General features: G+C 40.8%; 1 protein-coding gene across 1 annotated transcript in view; it reads right to left on the reverse strand.

Annotated features, from left to right (window-relative positions):
- Positions 1-530: 530 nt before the first annotated feature.
- The window catches only part of LOC150085769 (uncharacterized), a 146,645-nt gene continuing 128,561 nt past the window's right edge, over positions 531-18,614 (reverse strand). Inside the window, exon 5 of the mRNA XM_090373473.1 lies at positions 531-807. The gene's annotated coding sequence lies outside the window, so the exon portion shown is untranslated. The remainder of the gene's footprint in view (positions 808-18,614) is intronic.

Raw genomic sequence — 18,614 nt, forward strand, 5'->3', positions numbered from 1 at the left:
GTAATACATTCCACTTTGGAGAATGCTGTTAAAATAGAATTAGTGTACTGAAGCAAAAAATTCAAAATGAGGCAAATAAGAAGTACATCATGGCAAATTTTTAACACAAAACAGCCTAGCTGACTTAGAATTATCCAGCAATACAAGTGCCAAACTTTGAATCAAAGATAAATTTCTTACTGATCTTTACATTATATGGAATTGGAGGCCCAAGGTGCAAAAATATAATTTGAAGTAACCAAGCTCCATTGTACTACCAAATGTTCAGTTGTCCATTGTGATTCTAGATGGTTATAAAAAAAATGAAGCTTTTGAAATCATTTAAAAACACTTCATTATTTAATTTGTGCATGACTATCTTCATAAGATAACAAACAGTAGACAAATCTTTCGATTTTGAAAATTTATTAGCAACTTACAAGACACTATATCATAGTGAATTTGATATTACCTTTGAAAGGTTCTAACTAAAATTAGCATGTAAGAAAAAAAAATCAACTATATCCAAACAAAATATCAATATAAGTTATAAATATTATGAGTTGACCTGCACACCATACAGGTCAACTCGGAAATATCAAATGAAAGAGGACTCTTTCTGTAAAAGCAATGACTGGCCAGTCCAATTTTGGAGTGATAATCACTTTATAGCCGGAATACAAAATGCCCTATCACAGTATTTCTTGGTAGCCACCTGTGGAGGTTGGAGTTCAAGATATCAGAATGAAACTTCAATCCATCACTGACAGGTATGAAGATCTGAGCAATCATAATCACTGTTCTTGAGTAGGAAGCATTTTTAAACAACTGAAAAATAAAAGAGATATAAGTGTTTGCTGATAAATTAAATATAAAAGAAAATAAAAATTAAATTAAACATGCATGCAAGTTACATGTGTGCACACGCTTCTTACTCTTGATGAAATATGCATTTTATGAAGCAATGTACACTGAGTGATCAGAAATCATGGGATATGTTGTTGTTATTTGGTTTTTAGGAGCATTAGCAACTAAGGCCATATTGCGCTGGGGATATGCATGCGGTGGTCATTCCCTGACCTTTCCGCATCCTCCATATTTGGTGGCTCACGGGCTCGAACCCCTGTCTAATCAAGAAACGTGCTACGCACTGCTGCTCCTGCCCACCTGGCTATGGAGGCGCCATCATGGGATATCTAGTAAAGGGTAGGACTACCTTTCGCCCAGATAAGGGCAGTCATACAGTGAGACATCAAGTCCACTTGTTCACGAAAGAGTTCCACCATCCATGCTTGCTGCACCACTGTCCATAATTCCGTCGCATTCCTGGGTGGAGGATCCAAAGCTCGAATGGATCTTTCTACAGCATCCCAAAGATGCTCCACAGGGTTCATGTCCGATGAATGAGGAGGCCATTCCATGGAGGTAAAATCTAAGGAATGCTCTTCGAACCATGTTCTAGTCACCACAGCTCTGTGGGGAGGTGCACTGTCCTGCTGGAAGAGTCCATTGCACTGTGGGTGTACAATGACCATGAAGGGATGCAGATGGTCTGCAAGGATGGACACATAGCCTGGGCCATTCAGAGATATGTATAGACGTACAAGAGGTCCCAACATGTGCCAGTTGAACACACCCCAGACCAATACAGACTGTCCACCTGCTTGAACAGATCCTTGTTGATATCATGGGTGCATAGCTTCGTACGGTTTCCGCCAGATATGCACCCCCCCAAAGTCCGCTCGAAATAACTGGAAACCAGACTCATTGGACCAGGAGACCCATCTTCAATTATCCAAGGTCCAGTTTTGTTTTTTTTGTCCAGTTGAGTCGTAGAGTCCTGTATCACGGTGCTAGCAATATGACTTCGTAGGTTGGCAGTTCCCATAACCTACTGCAGCTAATGATCGCCTGATAGTCTTGGTGGAGACATTTCTTGCACCTCGGCTGTTGAAGTCGGTGGTGATTTTTTTTTTTTTTTATGAAAACCCCAAACACGAGAGATATTAGAACCTATAGTACTTAGTACCATGCTTGGGTTAGAGGTTGAGAAGATGAGAGAAGATATTTGTTGACATTAGACTTGAACTTCTGTAGACTGTAATTTTCAGGAAAGACATATGAAGGAACGTTGTTCCAAAAAACAGTAGTTGAATGAATAAACAAGGAAGATAAAAAGTTCGTTCTGTGAGTTTGAAGTTGGACAGTAAATGGAGGTTGGCTGGTGGCGGCACGTGTTCGGACAGTGCCCATGGAAGTATCCGTAGACAAGGCATGCAGCAGAAACAGTACATCTATGAGACAGCGAGTGGAGAGACTCTGTTAGAGATGAGGCATTAATCAACATAATTACCCTCTTCTGAATGGAATCTAGAAGCCTGAGAGACGTTTTGGGGGCGCTGCCTCAGATGTGGGAACAATATGCCATGGTAGTGCGGATTTCAGATTTGTACAGAGTGACTGGCTCTCTGGGAAAAAAGTAACACTGAGAGCGAAAGAGAAAACCAAAAGAGAAAACACTGCAATATTTGCAATGTGCTTGTGCCAAGAGAGATTAGAAGTCAGGGCAATCCCCAAAAGAGATATATCAACTTGCGTAGAAAACGCATTGTCACCAAAGATAAGCATAGGAGCAGCAGAAGAATCCTTTTTGTGAGATATAAGACAAGACTGAGTTTTAGAAGGATTGACATCAACTAAGTTGTCTTTGCCCCACTGGAGAATTACCTGGAGATCTGCATTTAAGGAATTGGTAGCAGATATTCAAGAAGTTGAAGCTGATTGAGCAGGGCAAGTTTTCTCAAAATGGAAAGTGGAATGCAATGTGTTATCATCGGCAAAACTATGGATAAGATTTCCAATAAATGGAAGAAGGTCATTAATATACAAGAGGAAAAGAGTGGGGGGGAGAACTTAACCTTGGGGGAAACCGGCATTAGTGGAGAAGTTAGAAGACAGAGAGCCATCTACCGTCACCCTCAGTGAGTGATCAGAGAGAAAACTGGATAACCAATTACAAATAACAGTTGGCAAACTATAAGATGGTAGCTTGTTTAGGAGATCTTTATGCCAAACATGATCGAAAGCTTTTGAGATGTCAAGAGCAACTGCTTGTGTTTCACCAAACTTTTCCATTGAATTTGTCCATAAATGGGTAACATAAGCCACAATATCACAAGTGGATCGACATTGACGGAATCCATACCAACGATCGTTGATCAGACAGAAGGTTTCTTGGTAGTTTAAGAGTTGGCAGTTAATTGATTTCTCCAATAATTTAGAAAGAGTAGAAGTAACTGCAATGGGACGATAATTGGATGGGAGGGATTTGTCACCCTTTTTAGGAACTGGCTGTATGAGCAAATTTCCAAGCAGAAGGAAAAACACCTTTAGCATTAGCAAGGGCACATGATGCAAGAAAGCAAGCTTATATAGCATCAGCCAAAAAAAAAAAAAAAAAAACACCCTTATTTCACCCATCCCCTCGCTTCAAATGTTTGTCAAGTTCTGCCTTGAATCTATTTAAGCTATCAACTTCTACAATGACAGATGGAAGTTTGTTCCACCAATCAACCACCCGCAGGCTAAAGGCAAACTTCCGCACATCTATCCTACAACTGTATTTCCTCAATTTGAATTTATGCCCTCTCAGGTGATTATTTTGAGCAAGAGAAAGAATCCCATCAGCATTGAGCATGCTCAAACCATTGAAGGCTTTATACACCTCAATCAGATCACCTCGCAGGTGCATAGTCTCCAGACACTGTAATTTGCAAAACTTAAGCTTTCTTCGTAAGAGGAACCCATTGTTCTGTTCACTAATCTTGTTGCCTTTCTCTGTACTTGTTCCAACAGCTCTACATCCTTCTTAAAATGAGGCTTTCAGACCTGTATACAGTACTCAAGGTGAAGCATGACCATTGCCTTATATAATGCGATAATCACCTCCTTATTCCTGCTAGAAAAATTCCTGTATATCATTGACAAGACACCATGAGCTACTTTTGCAGACCATTTGCACTGCTCAGAAAACTTCATATATGCCTGCATAATTATCCCCAGTTCCTTTTCATTCCCTACCATTGTCAGTGTGGTACCACAGAGTTGATAAGTTACTCTGGGATTACTGCTGCTTCCCATTGGGATTACTGGGATTATTACTTATTCCATATGGAATAAGAAAGTGAAAAAAGGATGAAGACCACAGGAGGCATTGAATGGGAGGTGTTTTACCAAGATCATTAATACATGTGTTGGAAGAAAAATAGGATGCTAGTGGTTCAGCTTTATCCTTGGCTGAAGTGACAACACAACCATCTGGTTTTGAAAGAGGTGGGTAGGAGCAGAGATGGGCAAAAGTTGCGGCCAATATCTTTGGCAAGAGACCAGAATGCTCGGCTACAATTAAGGCAAGAAGCTAGTTTTTTACTGTTAGCCTGTTCAAAATCTAGTTTGGACTGATTAATAACTGCTTTACAATTGTTGCGAACTTGGGTGTAGGCAGAAAATGAAACTGAAGAAATGGAAACAATCCAATTACGATATGCAACATTCTTCTCATGAATGGCCTTAGCACATTTATTGGAAAACCAAGGTTTAGATAAAGGACAAGATTTTAAAGTGGAATGTGAGATAGAGGATTCCATTCCTACAAGAATAACTTCACTGACACGATCTGAGCAAACGTTGCCATCAGAAGTTTTGAAACAGTAGTCTGAGCAAGGAAAAGAAATCTTGCATATAATCCCAATCTGCATTATTGTAATGCCAAACAACATGAGGTTGGGAATAGCCATGAGATAAAGGCTCCATTGGAGAAGAGACAATCACCAAGTTGTGATCTTAGGTGCCTAAAGGACCACTCCCTTCGACCGTATACTTGGCAGGATTGTTTGTGAGAAAAAGATCAAGCGTGTTGGTTGTACGGTTAGGATTGTCGGGTATTCTTGCAGGTAAATGAACAATCTGTGGAAGATCGTTAGTAATGGCAAAAGGCTCAGCATCTCGAACCAGCTGGGTCGGTGTGACTAGAAAACTGAAGCCGGCTGGAGTTGTGAACATTAAAATCACCTCACTGGAAAAGTGAGGTGATTTTAATGTTCACAACTCCTTAAAGGAAAAAGGAAAATTACCTCACTGTTAGGAAAGTTGGACTGGAGAAAGTTAAGTTGCAAAGAGAGTCAAAAAGCTCCAAGTGATTAGTGCAGTTGGGAGATCGGTAGAGATAAACAGATGAATTTGACACAATAAGGTAGAGTTAAGCCAGAGAAGATCAAAAAGAGGAGATTCCAAATTACTAAGTCTTTGACAGGGAATATTGGAATGGATATATGCATAAGTACCACCTTTGAGGCGAAAGGAATCATATAGCAAATAATTTGGACAACTGACATGAGCAGTAGTTGAATCAAACGATAACTGAGATTCTGTCAGAAAAAGTACATGGGGTTTGGCAGACTGCAAGTGGAAATGGATATCGTTGAGATATTAGAATTGAGACCACGTATATTTGTGAAATGAACTAAGAAGTGTTTGGGAGGTTTAGACCTTTTCGCAGATGAGCTTACTCTATTAGTTTGACAATTCATGGTGTATTCAATAGTAAAAAAACAGTGGGGGGGGACATGCTGTATGAATTAATGAAATTTTTGGATACGGCGTACACATGGTAAGAATATACCCAGATCCTTGACATAACGTGGTCTTGACAATGTCCCCTGCATACACACTACTGGGACTCCCTCCAGTCACTATCTGGCAGAGTAGAGGTAGCAAGGTTATGCACTAGTGATCCAGAAGCATCCTAAAGAGTTACCAATAGGTTCGGTCCTTTGTACTAACTAGCAGCCGGCCTGAAAATACCGTTTTAGAGCTGTACTCTCGAAATGTAAGGAAGACTGGATCTCGCCATGATGTCCATCATAACCTCAGAAGTCATCAGTCATACTGAATGATGGAAGAGATGGGAGAGGGTTGACTGGAACCTAGCTCTGGAGACTAAACATGGGTTCCACCACTTTAAGCCTCCAATAAGCAAAGTGGTGGTATTGCACCAGTTGACGAGAGCCATCTACCACCTAGTATTGCCTAGTAACACAGAGGGGCGGCATTCCTCCATGTGGTGTGGACACCATACCTCTACCCCTGCTTACGTTGGTTCACACCTGGGTGGTCACCCACAGTGTGCTTATGCATGGGGGTTATACTCAGGATTACTAACAATCCACCATAGTGAAGGTGAAAGCAGAGGATTTGGCTGTCGCAGACCGTCTGGACTTCGCTGAAATTGGGTCCACTTGAATATCAGTTCCATCAGCATTTTAGACTCCCAGGTAGCAAGTACAGCTTGTCTGGCATATCTGAGAGAATATCTGTGACAACCTCAAGGATTTGTGCTATTGTTACTCTCCAGTTGGCTGGAAAAATGTGAGACAGGCATCAATGACCACGTTCATCTACCACTTTTCTGCCCACAGCGCTGTTCATGATGAGATGGTATTGCAGAAATGGCATATTCCTGATACACTCTTGATACTATTGAACAGAGATAGTGCAATTTCCGTACCACCTCCACAATAGGGTGACCCACGTGACGGGCACCCACTATCATCCCTCTTTCAAAGTCCGTTAACTTATGATGTTTATTCATACTGACTTCAAATTATCGTCTACGTGAATACAGCGAACATATATATCTGTCAAGCGGTGGGTTCCACTAGTGACAGTGTCGCGTTGCCCAGGAACTAGGTATGCCATGAATTCTGTCCTTTCAGTGTACAACAAATGCAATTCACATTATGTATGAAGTTCTTGAAGTGGGATAAAAAAATCCAAGTAAATAATTTTGATATCATACACTAGGATTTAAGGAAAGGTTTTGATAACTGTTGCACATAAAAGCAGTATGGCATTGAGGGCAAGTTACTGCTATGGATAAAGGGATGGTTGAATGGGACAAGACAGACTGGAATGACATTGCTCTTTGTGAACTAATGTTATTACTGGGAGTCTCCTGTCTCCCAGGGTTCAGTGCTGGGCCCATTGTTGTTTTCTATATTTATTATGGATATTGATGAAGTTATATCAGGCTTGATACCTAATGTTTGCAATATGATACAAAGATTGGCAGGGTGGTTAACGACTAATCAAGGTAAGCTACTGTAACAAGATCTAGAAAAATTAGGCAGATGGGCTGAGAAATGGCAGTTGAAGTTTAACATTGACAAATGCAAAGTACTGAATATGGGTAGTGGTAATTCCAGATTATCATACGAACTGCGTGGTACTACACTCTGGTTAGTGGAATATGAAAAACACCTAGGGATAACTGTGCAGTCAGATATGAAGTTCTCTGAGCAGCACAGACTGGCTACCAGGACATAAGGTTTTGTCCATGATATACAGGAATTTTGCTAACAAGGTGTACAAAGCAATTGGTGAGTAGCAAGACATTGGCATTGGAGCTCCACAATTTTTAAATTTTTATCAAGTTTTTCAACAAAAAAAAGGTAGGTTCTGAATGCAGGATTCGAGAATAGTTTTCAGGTGAGTATCATTTTCCTTATTTTGGTTCAGTTTTTAGAATTCTGAGACATTTACCCTCATGTGCTACCACAACAATGAGGACAATGATTGTTGTCATTGTTGTAGCATTGTGATTACTGATTTGGCTACCACTATTATCCTTTGTCCTAAAGTTGACTCAGCATAAAGTTGACTACAGTCACACAAACCCCATTTGTTGTATTAGACTAAATGTTTGTATGGATGAATTTTATAGCATGTGCAAATAGCGAAAGTAACAATCATAGTATATATAAAATATGCGAGTACTGCAAAACACTGCTCTCTCAACCCCCAAAAAATTTTAAACTCAATAATAACTAACTGCCACTGGGAAACAAATGAGATATTTTTATCTCATTTGTTATCTCAAGTGGGGCAAAATTCCTTCCCCGATGTGTGACTGTGGAGCTCATAGAGAGACCATTCAACATATAATAGAGGATTGTGCCTTGCGAGCCTATGAAAGAAATGAAATGAAATGAAACCCTGGAGACTTCCTGATGGTGACCAATATGGCAATTGACTATTTAAAAAAGTTAAATGTTCATTTGTGACTTTTGTTTTATTCAATTTTATATCTATCATCCTTGAGTCATGTAATTTGATTCTGTGTATACTATACAAGCCATACGATAAATAAATAATAAATAAATAACATTCTTTTTGCAGTCTGATCAAAACCAAATTTGTCACACACACACACACACACACACACACACACACACACACACACACACACACACACACACACATGCACGCATCTCTAATCCATTTGGGTGCTCAAATTTAATGAGGTTGGGGGAGGGAGTAATTTTATCCATTATTTTGAAACAAGACAGTCGAACTGATTTAAGTCTCACCTGTTTATAACCATTTGTTTACATTTCGAACCAAACCAAATTTATAATGATTTATGAAACTACTTTTTTTGGGCAGGGACAAAAATGCATTCTGACAAAGGTGCACTTTTAATATACCCCCCCCCCACACCAAAGTATTTTAAATCACCAGCTTGAAACAACATAGTCATCACTCGAATTTGTCCAATTTGTTGAATTTTTATAGTCTAATTTAAACAAAATTGAAAACACAAAATTACTACTTGAAATCAAGTTCATTGCCTTCTGAACTAGTGTTATATGAAAAATTGGAAATATGTATTTATTTCAAAAATACACTAATATACAAGTAGCTATGATATCTACTGTTAGAAGAAAAGCTAAAGCACATTACTTTTTCATTAAATTTGGCAATAACAGGATGACAAAAGGAACATCCCAGCTCTAATCAACATCAACCTAGGGGCTGATGGGATCTACCTTAAAAGCAGTCAAATAGGTAAGCAAACCCTCGGTCATAACTATGAGAGCAACCAAGGGTTCCAGGGAGGTTCCTATAGATTGGATGCAAGCAAATTCTCCCATCACAGTAAGAAACAAAGGAGAATAATGGAATCAGCAGTTAATGACGTACTGCAGGCTCTTTTTTTTTTTTTTTTTTTTTTTTTTTTGGCTGGTGCAGCATAAGCCTCAGGCTTCCTTGCACCTATAGCTAATAATAAAAATAATAAACATGAATGGAATTATATGAAATCACAGCATTGGTTTGTTAAAGGGAGGGGAATCCTGCCTGACCAATCTGATTAGCTATTATGATGCAGTAACAAAGAAACTTGATGCAGAAGGGATGGTTGAGTAGCAAAAGACAAAGTGGTTATAAATGGGCACTGATTTGCTTGGACTAAGGTTATTAGTGAAGTCCTTCAGGATTCAGTGCTAGGCCCTTTACTGTTTACATTATTGGTTATTGATACTGACTAAGATCAGATTAATGTGTAAGTCTGCAGATAACAGAGGTTGGTAGGGTGGTTAATGATAAGAATCAAGCATATTACTGCAGCTAAACATAGATAAATTAAGCAGTTTGGCTGAGAAATGGCAACGGAGATTTAACATTGGTAAATATAAGATATTGCATATGGGCAGCAGTAATCTTAGAATAACACACCAAGTGGTTAAGAAAGAGAATGAAAGGGTTAAGTGCAGTCCAACATGAAGTTTTCTGAGCAGCACAGATAGGCCGCTAGAACAGCTCATTAGGTTCTGTCAATGATATATAGAAACTTTGTGAGCAAGGACAAGGAGGTGATTACCCCATAGTATAAGGCAATGGTTATTACACAACTTGAATACTGCATACAGGCTCTGAAAGCCTTATTTTAAGAAAGATCTCTTAGAATGCAAAAAAGAGCCTAACCACTTTCACTCACTCACTCACTCACTCACTCACTCACTCACTCACTCACTCACTCACTCACTCACTCACTCACTCACTCACTCACTCACTCACTCACTCACTCACTCACTCACTCACTCACTCACTCACTCACTCACTCACTCACTCACTCACTCACTCACTCACTCACTCACTCACTCACTCACTCACTCACTCACTCACTCACTCACTCACTCACTCACTCACTCACTCACTCACTCACTCACTCACTCACTCACTCACTCACTCACTCACTCACTCACTCACTCACTCACTCACTCACTCACTCACTCACTCACTCACTCACTCACTCACTCACTCACTCACTCACTCACTCACTCACTCACTCACTCACTCACTCACTCACTCACTCACTCACTCACTCACTCACTCACTCACTCACTCACTCACTCACTCACTCACTCACTCACTCACTCACTCACTCACTCACTCACTCACTCACTCACTCACTCACTCACTCACTCACTCACTCACTCACTCACTCACTCACTCACTCACTCACTCACTCACTCACTCACTCACTCACTCACTCACTCACTCACTCACTCACTCACTCACTCACTCACTCACTCACTCACTCACTCACTCACTCACTCACTCACTCACTCACTCACTCACTCACTCACTCACTCACTCACTCACTCACTCACTCACTCACTCACTCACTCACTCACTCACTCACTCACTCACTCACTCACTCACTCACTCACTCACTCACTCACTCACTCACTCACTCACTCACTCACTCACTCACTCACTCACTCACTCACTCACTCACTCACTCACTCACTCACTCACTCACTCACTCACTCACTCACTCACTCACTCACTCACTCACTCACTCACTCACTCACTCACTCACTCACTCACTCACTCACTCACTCACTCACTCACTCACTCACTCACTCACTCACTCACTCACTCACTCACTCACTCACTCACTCACTCACTCACTCACTCACTCACTCACTCACTCACTCACTCACTCACTCACTCACTCACTCACTCACTCACTCACTCACTCACTCACTCACTCACTCACTCACTCACTCACTCACTCACTCACTCACTCACTCACTCACTCACTCACTCACTCACTCACTCACTCACTCACTCACTCACTCACTCACTCACTCACTCACTCACTCACTCACTCACTCACTCACTCACTCACTCACTCACTCACTCACTCACTCACTCACTCACTCACTCACTCACTCACTCACTCACTCACTCACTCACTCACTCACTCACTCACTCACTCACTCACTCACTCACTCACTCACTCACTCACTCACTCACTCACTCACTCACTCACTCACTCACTCACTCACTCACTCACTCACTCACTCACTCACTCACTCACTCACTCACTCACTCACTCACTCACTCACTCACTCACTCACTCACTCACTCACTCACTCACTCACTCACTCACTCACTCACTCACTCACTCACTCACTCACTCACTCACTCACTCACTCACTCACTCACTCACTCACTCACTCACTCACTCACTCACTCACTCACTCACTCACTCACTCACTCACTCACTCACTCACTCACTCACTCACTCACTCACTCACTCACTCACTCACTCACTCACTCACTCACTCACTCACTCACTCACTCACTCACTCACTCACTCACTCACTCACTCACTCACTCACTCACTCACTCACTCACTCACTCACTCACTCACTCACTCACTCACTCACTCACTCACTCACTCACTCACTCACTCACTCACTCACTCACTCACTCACTCACTCACTCACTCACTCACTCACTCACTCACTCACTCACTCACTCACTCACTCACTCACTCACTCACTCACTCACTCACTCACTCACTCACTCACTCACTCACTCCTACCTTTTCATAAACTGAACAAGGGATGGCTGCAGGATAGGTGTGTGGAAATTTGCTTTCAGCCAGAGGCTAATTGATTAGATTAGAGTTAGAATACTATTATCAGTAAGTTTGCTTCATATATTTGAAGCTTTAAACACAGCACTCTGACCTCCTTGTAAATGCCTAGTTTGAAACAAACTACCATCCGACAGTGATTGGTAGTTTGAATAAATTTATGGAAGAATCAGACATATTAGAAGAAATGGACAGATGAGGTGGAGTAGTGTTTTTCTTTTTCTTTTTTTGGCTGATACTCTTTATGATTACTTCCTTGCATCATTTGCAGGGCCACCCTGTGCGAGTGTGCAGGTTTTGCCCCACACAAAGGCACCTGATCAGGAGGGGCACCATTTTAAGATGATAAATAATAGTAAATTTTTATACGATGCTCTCATTCATGAAGTAAAACTTTACTACATAGATTGTATGACTTAAAATAAACAGTAAACTCAACAACTGATTAGCCACTTTGCTTTGACATACTGCTTCATGAGTGGTGCATCAAAGCAGGTTTGAGCATGTTCAGTGTGTCGATATCAGCATGTCGATATTGATCAGCACACTTCGCATTCTCAGAAACGACTTTTATTTTGACTATTTTCAGTAATGCAAATAATGCCACGTGCCACACCACCCCGATGTGTGTAATGCTGAACTGAAATTTTGAATGTATTCACATTGATATAGCTGAGTTGTGTAAGCAACACTTTTGTAGACCAGGGCAGCTGGCATCGGTTTGTTGTTTGTTTATTTGGTTTTTAGGAGCATTAGCAACTAAGGCCATATTGCTCCGGGGATATGCGGTGGTCATTCCCTGACCTTTCTGCATCCTCCGTATTTGGTGATCACGGGCTTGAACCCTGGTCTAATCAAGAAGCGTGTGCTACGCACTGCTGCTCCTGCCCACCTGGCGATGGAGGTGCCAGCTGGCATCAGAACCACAACATTGTTGAATGTCTTAGCGCTTGATAATGTTGAATTGATAATGTTGAATAAAGCGCGTTGAATTGTCTTAGCACCAGAGTTTTCTTCCTGACCCGCTTGGCCTACCTCCATGTGGTAGTGACAGGCAACATGGGTTCCTAGCTAGGGCTCCGTGGCTGAATGCCACAGGAACAACACAACCCTAAGTTACACTAACACAAACCATATTTCACATACATTCTGGCCTTTACAGAGGTCTGTATGCTTCACAGAGAAACTAAAAGTGGAGTTGTGGGTAACCACCAGACTGCTAGACAAACAACACTATATCACTATGTACTTTGCGTCTCTCATCACAAAGGTGACAACAGTGGCCACCACCATTGCTTTAACATAGTGATAAGTAGTTATATCACTACCAATCATTTGTTATGTGATTTATTGCCTCCACTTTGTCCACTAAACCCTGGTTTACAGCATAGTGATGATTTTGAAAGTTTCTTTGTCAATTTATATGATAATTTGATTTATTTTAGTTTTGGTTTTTGTCGTCGCGCTTCATTCCCACACTCATTTCCTTCCCCCTCCTTCGAAATGAAATTATTCAGCTATAAACATAATAAATGCAAAATTTTTATATCAACAGACTCCCTGCAAGCCAAACTTTATTATTTTGATATTTTTGATTATACTTATTCCTTAATCTTGAGGCAAAAATTGTGAAAATGTTCAATAATGAAACAGAAATTCTCGACTTACAACTGGTGACTAGTTTAAAATGTTCCACCAGAAATGTTACTGCACATCAAATTGCAGAGGATGATTTATATTATAAACCAGGCCCTGCCCAGGAAGCAGAAAGTCTTCCATAAAATCCCCACAATGAACCGAAAAAGCAGAGGTATCACAAAAAGTCTGAAACGAAGAAGGTAATGAAGCCATTGATATTCCAGACATGCAATCATTCTAACCTCTGGATGCAACTGTAAAAAATCAGACAGGAACTAGAAAACTTCATGGTTGCAGTCAAATAGAATTACCTCAGTAGTCAGAGCGAAAACTGCAGACTGCCTGCAGTTACAGCTCGGGTTGTTGGAGATTCCCAGCTCGTGGAGTTTCCCATCTGAAGGAGCCATGTCCCTTCAGAGGGAAACTCCACGAAGGAAGGTGGTGTGCAAGCCAGGGGAAAACCAGGACGGGGAGATGGGATATACCCCTGCTGACATCGGGTATAAATATTTTGGTGATTTGCCCTTTTGTGGTAAGATTCCATCTATTTTGCCAGATAGATTGCAGATGTTCCGTTAATCTCTTATTTTCTGAGGATTTGCTTTTCTGTGGATCTGTTGTTTAGTCTAAACAAGTTGTGGTTCTTCCTTTCGAATGTTGGTGCAGCAGCCCACAGTGCACAATCTCCAGGTCCAGGGGAAGGAAGCTCACCAGAACCTGGAGCACATGGGTGCTCATCATGCAGCAGGCTCTAGTTGTGGTCAATAGTATGGATTGACTCCAGCTTTTTCTTGTTGACCGCTGTGTTTGCTTTCTGATACCAGGCGTCTGTACCATAGGCCAGGATAGGAATGAAGAGAGCTTTGTATAGAAGAGAGAGCACCCTCTTTTTTAGTTTAGTCCCCAGTCCCTCCTGGTGATTTTGGTTATCAGGGTGGAGAACCTCCTTGTTTTGGTTCTGAGGTAACAGAGATGAGATGTGAAGTTCAAGTTCTGGTCTAGTATTATTCCTAAATATTTTAGTTCCTGTTTTAGTTTGATGGTCACTCCATTTATTTTGATTAGTGGAGGTCTACCAGTGTCAAGAGCACTCCTGAGGAGTATTGAATTTGTTTTTTCGGTTGAGATTGTTAGAAGATTTCTCTTGACCCAATCCTGTAGCATGTTTGGCATGATTGCCTATGGATTCCAGTTGAGCCCTGCTGTCTGCTTGAAGCATCATAATCAGATCATCAGAGTATGCCTGTGTGGTGACATTTGGAATATCCAGATTTAAAAACTCATCAAGCATCCGGTTCCACAGGAGCAGCCCAGGATGGATCCCCTGAGGGCAGCCCCTGTAAACTGGTCTGGATACAGAGGTAAAGGGAGTACTGACAGTGATTCTTCGGTTTTCCAGATAAGATTTCAGGCAGAAAAATAGATTTGATGGGATTTGAGCCCGCTGAGGCTGGCCAGAACACTGGGCCACCAGAGGGAGTCAAAGGTTCCGGCAAAGTCAATTGAGATGAGGAGGAAATATTTCCTGTTACAGTTTCTGACTGTATCGATGATTCTCTCGAGGGCATCAGTGGTGGAGCAATCCCTCCTGAAACCAAACTGGTTTCTTGACATCAATTGAGCATTCTGGTATTGTTTTCAATTCTGTTGTAGATGAGTCGCTCAAAGAGCTTGCTCAGCATCGACAGCAGAGCGATAGGCCTGTATGGGCCTGGCATGTCCTGGGGTTTAGTGGGGGTTTTCAGGATGTCTGATTCCAGCTGTCTTCCCCAAAGTTGGAAAGAAACCCTCCGTGAGGCACTGTTTGCTAGGTTTAATATAGTATCCGGTATCATTTCTACTACCTTTTTTAGTATTTCTGGCTCTATTTGATCTTTGCTAGGAGTTTTCCTGTTTTGCATTTTGGCTGCAGCTATGTTGAGTTCCGTTGTCATGAAAGGGGCTCCACTGTCTGAGTGGAGTATTTATCATTCCCCTTGCAGTGAGTTCTCTGTTCCTGCGTATGTGGAGTTATTTAAGGTAGGAAGATATGGTCCAATTTGTTATTAATGGAAGAGTGCCAGGATCTGGTGTATGTCCTTTGAGGTGTTAAGGCGGCAGCAACGACTTCTCCCCTGGGAAGTTTATTGGTGGTGACTTTATACACCACTCCCCAGGGGTCTGCATTTCCCACTGTGGATACAAGGTCTTCCCAGGAGCATCTCTTTCTTGTTTGACTACTACAGTGACTTCTTAATTTACATGTGTTTAAAATAATGCATGGCAAATTACATTTACATAAAGCACCACAAGAGGCCAACACGATAGACCGCCATATTCTCATTTTGTTTTGCTGAAGATTGTTAATTGGCTGTCTATTGGAAGTGCATGACTTTTTTTCTTTTGTGCTTATTTTTACTTATTTTGTTTTTATCATTACCCTTATGGCTAGTAAGCATCTTCATAGTTCTAGTCGATGGTAAGCATTAAGGAAATCGATTTCACTTGAAATTAAACTGGAGGTGCTAAAGCGTTACGAATGAGGTGGCATTAAACATGCTCTAAATCTGAATGAGAGTACATTATGTACTATATTCGAGATAGTGCTGATAAAATTAAAGAAAGTGTTAACAGTGCTGTGCCCTTAACTGCACAAAAGTCATCATGTACCCGGGTAAGTTTGATGGAACGCATGGAAAAAATGCTTGCTATGGATGAGTGACAAAAATAAAAAACACATTAATGTTACCCTAGTGCAGGTGCAAGTGAAAACTCATAGCCTCTATGATGATTTAAAGAACGTGCTAATGGGAAAGTTAAGCCATTTTTGGCAAATTCAGGATAGTTTTGCAAATTTTTGTCAACAGTATGGTTTCCATAATTTGAAAACTTGTGGAGAAGCTGCATCAGCCAATAAAAATGCTGTGGAAGTGTTCCCTGTGAAACTGAAGGCGATCATAGAGGAGTGGGAGTACATACTCAAACAGATATTTAACCTCAATGAAACTGGTTCATACTGGGAAAAAAAGCCTGATTGTACTTATATTTCCATTATTGAAAAGACTGCACCTAGCTTTAAGATGGAGAAAAACATCTAACACTTCTGTTTGGTGATAATATGGAGGGCCATAAACTGAAACCTGTGTGCATTTACTATTATCAAAACCCTTGTGCCCTTAAAGGTTACGACAGGTTGTACATGCCTGTGTACCGATACTCAAACTCTAAAGGGTGGATGGCTGCTATTATTTTCAGAAGTTATCTCAGTTACGAACAGAATTGGAAGTATATTGCAAAGCAGAAGGAATTCTGTTCAACATCTTACTTATTCTTAATAATGCCACTAGCCATCCACCCAGTATTGTTGATGTCTGTTTTTTCCCCAGAAAATACAACCTCAATACTCCAGCCTATGGACAATGTGTAATTAAATCTTTTAAGGCTCAGTATTTAAAGCACATTCTGGCTGATCTAATTGACAAGACCAACCATGAGCAGATGAATGTACAGCAATATTGGCAAGCCTATAATATAAAAGATGCTTTAAAATTCATTGATGTGCTGCATGGCATGATGTTCCACATAACTGTATTCAAAGCTCCTGGCATAAATTATGTCCAGATCTTAGCAACTCCTTCAAAGACTCTGATACCAATGAAGATTATGCACAAACTAAAGACAAATGCATGAAACTCACTAAAAAGATAAAGTTGAAGATTTAATTGATTTGAATCATCAAAAATTGTCAAATGAAGATCTGTTTGCACTGGGGCAACATCACATTCAAGAGGAGGAGGCAGCAGCAGCAAGTGAAAGCCCAGAGGTTAAAGAAGAATGGAGCCTGAGAGTGAAAAGAATATCAAAAGCATTAAATCTTATAGATGAAGGGATTAATCTGTTAGCTGAAGAAGATCTGGAACGAAGGTCTAAAGTGCAGTGTAAAGTTATGCTAGAACTTGGTTGCTACTATGAGTTGTTGCGTGAGAAGAGGCAACATGCAAAGCAACTAACTCTGGATTCCTTTTTCAAGTGCTCAAGGGAGCAGTCAAGTGAACCCTGCACCTCCTGGGTTAATCTAACCCCCCCACCTATCTGGTCCAAATCCAAGGGAATGGAATCTGACCATGATGATCCCTCTCATCAATCTGCATAAGGACGCTCTCCACCGCAATCTCTCTATCTCTCTCTCAATTGTTGTATATGCTGGTTATAATGAACATACTTTCTCTTATTGTAAAAAAAAAATCAATAAAGATGAATGAATCTCTTTGGTAGCTCATCATTTTCTTTAGAGTGCCCAGTCTTCCAACTACAGAAAATGAATGGTATGTACTGGTAGGGGTAACTTAACTAGATGTGAGAGTTACCTCTTATATGCCTATTATCACATTTTTTACGAAATTTTTTTTTCTCAGAGCAAACTAAACTAGAATTACAATTAATAAGCTTTCGGCTGGGAGGATTCATTATGAAAAAAAAATTTTCGTAATGAATCCAGAGCATGTAGGCCTTTTTTACTATCACATTTTTTTGGTAATTATTTACATTATGCATGAATTTAAATTGAGCAAGACGTTCTGGAACATAACCCTCATGTAAATTAAGAAGTCAATGTATTAACCTGGCTACTAGTCCATTACTAGAGAACACCTCTACAATCAGACTACATTCTGAAACTGTTCGACTTCAAGCCAGGCAACAGTAATAAGAGTGCTGCTATGCAACAACTTACAAATACAGCCCACAATACAGAAGCAAAATATATGCTGGTCATCTCTGTTGATTTTGCTGGTGGTGGTGGCCCAGCATCCTCAGAATGCTACACTGAGCCAAAGTGCCCCAGAACCTATACCAAATTATCCATAGCCACCTGTGAAATAGAAAAGTAATAGACAGGACCAGATATCAGAAACAACAAAACTGGTAAAGAAAGGGTGCCCACAGGGCTCAGTGCCAGGTCCACTCTTTTGAACTATAGTACTTGAGGTATTAAAACATGGACCTTTACACTGCAGATGCTTTAGCCTTTTGCAGATGATCTTGTTATCATTGTGATGGCGGACACCCACACTGGTCTGGGAAACCAAGGAAATCTTATCCTACAAAAGCTCCACAACTTAAAAATATTCTCAGACAAAACCAAGACAATCTTGCTGAAAGATCACCAAAATCCATGTAAGCCCCCCCCACTACAATCAGAATCTCATATACTTCTATCAAAATGGTA

The sequence above is a fragment of the Mastigoproctus giganteus genome, chromosome 5, assembly GCF_048544385.1.
Source record: "Mastigoproctus giganteus isolate SK-2022 chromosome 5, ASM4854438v1, whole genome shotgun sequence".
In the NCBI taxonomy this organism is placed as follows: Eukaryota; Metazoa; Arthropoda; class Arachnida; order Uropygi; family Thelyphonidae; genus Mastigoproctus; species Mastigoproctus giganteus.